The sequence below is a fragment of the Cyprinodon variegatus genome, unplaced genomic scaffold (assembly GCF_000732505.1).
Source record: "Cyprinodon variegatus isolate N-32 unplaced genomic scaffold, C_variegatus-1.0 Scaffold1058, whole genome shotgun sequence".
Lineage (NCBI taxonomy): Eukaryota > Metazoa > Chordata > Actinopteri > Cyprinodontiformes > Cyprinodontidae > Cyprinodon > Cyprinodon variegatus.
This window is the reverse complement of record NW_015151511.1, coordinates 31,653-33,981: the sequence shown is the minus strand read 5'-3', so window position 1 is coordinate 33,981 and position 2,329 is coordinate 31,653.

The window sequence follows — 2,329 nt, the reverse complement described above, 5'->3', positions numbered from 1 at the left end:
TGTAAAGTCTGATAACTAAAAGATCTGCCTCCCATTCTACTTTTAGAAATTCTAGGAACCACTAGTAAACCTGCAGATTAAGAGCGAAGTGCTCTGTTAGGAACATAAGGAACAATCGGATCTCTGATATCAGATGGAGCTTGGTGCAGGAGGAAGATCAGAATATCACGAATATCGTGTTTAGATTTTTTTTGCAACAAGCATAATACTAAAGAGAAAAAAGTCATAAGTTGTGATTTCCCTTCATCATTTTTTTACACTCAACTCATTAGCATTCCAACTTTTCTTATAAATGTTTTCATTCGATGGTTTATGAGACGTTTGCAAAGAAAATCCCTTTCTTTGAGGAATTCATCTAGTTTTGAAATGTGTTTTATGAATTGTGTGTCGAGCGGTGAAAATATGAGGCACATTTTCAGAGTATGTGTTTAAATGTTAATGAAAGCTGTAATAAAGGTGCTTCTCAATTGGATGCACTGACCATAATATTTAACCGATGCATCTGAAAACTACGAGCCTTTCTAAAATACACTTTTTCAAAGCACTGTGCAAAATTCTCTGCAGTTTGCACAATTATTATGAAAAAAATCTGTTTTCAGAAGGAACTTCGTCATTCTCAAGTATATAGTAACTCACTCTGCTAAGCACATTAGCTGCGTTTCCATTACTAAATAGAATAAATATCTTGATATTCCACTAATTTTGAACGTTTTTTAAATGCTGTTTTTCCATTAATTAGCAAAAACTGTCAATCAAAGATATCTGTTTCCAGTTTAGTGAAAGTTTCTCATGATATTCTCATGGCTTCATATGAGAGAAATATCCAAACTTGTCCTGTTTGATCTCAGAGCTAAATTCAATAAACATTTCAGAGGCTTGTCATTACCGCAGGGATCCAGGGAACACGACTGCTTGGCTGAAATTTTATTAATTCAACCAGTTAAAGTTTGCTAATTGCAATGATAAATCATTCCTATTCATGAGGATAACTAATGGAGTGCCACAGGGTTTAGTTCTTGGTCCAATTCTCTTCCTTATTTACATTAAAAATGGTTTAATTATCAGGTTACATTGAATAGTCCACTGTTATGCTGATGATGCTTAGCTATATTTATCCATAAATCCCGGTCTAACTGTTTAGATTGACTTCAGACATAATCATCATCATGGCCTTCAGTCAGCCTCCTGCAGTAATATAAAGAATCTTTTTTCTTTGATCATTAAATGTTTTTTAAATGCCATATTAATCAGCTTTCAGCATTTTCTCTGTTTACGTCCATAATATTATAAGTAGTAGTTATGTTGTCCCATAATCATCTACAAAAGGCTTTTCTATTCCATTTATTTCAAGTAATTTACTCTCTTTCTTTACTATCAGAAGGTCTAATGATGTAAACTCACATGTTACAGATCACTGATTCTGCAGCATGGGCTCAAAAAGTCAAGTTACGTTTCTCCACCTTTGGCGTCTATTTACTGCTTAAATTATAATTCCAGAACTGACAAAACCCTCCTTAGATATCAAACCAGTTATAATTTACGTAGTCCTGATTGTTCCTTGTGTTCCTAAGGGAGTCCTTCACTCCCTGCCTGCAGGTTTATTAGAGTTTCTAAAAGTAGAATGGGAGGCAGATCTTAAAGTTATCAGGCTTCTCTCCTGTGGAGTGTTTGTCAGAGACACATTCACTCTGTCTGCTCTAAAGACCAGGATTAAAATCTTTGATAAAGCTTGTAGTTAGAGTGGCTTAGGTCCTCTGCAGCTATCTCTGTAGTTAAGCTCTGGGACACAATGAACGCTTTACATCTTTCTGCTATTACTCTTCATTAGGAGAGGAGCTGCAGTTATTTAAGCTCCCATTAAATTTTTGGTCACTCAGCCTTTTTCTTCCTGTAAATTCGGGCATACATTATCCCAATGGGAAATTCCATTGGGACCAAGCAGCACTAAATTGGTGACTTAGAAACGACGCTGTCAAGGAACGCTATGGACAGAGGAAACATGCAAGAGGAGGAGAGTTTAGTGTCGGAGGTCGTGGATGAGTCTCCTTTCATTGGAGCGCTCACAGAGCTCAGAGTATTAAGTTAAAAGTTCTCTTTTCCTTTGCTGTTGTTCAATAAAAGTAAGCGGTGCTCTGAGGGTAACAGCTGGGTTAATGTTAGGCCGTCTGCAGCGGCCAGGGCTAACATTAGCCCGTCTGCAGCGGCCAGGGCTAACATTAGCCCGTCTGCAGCGGCCAGGGCTAAAGTTAGCCCATCTGCAGCGGCCAGGGCTAACATTAGCCCGTCTGCAGCGGCCAGGGCTAAAGTTAGCCCATCTGCAGCGTCCAGG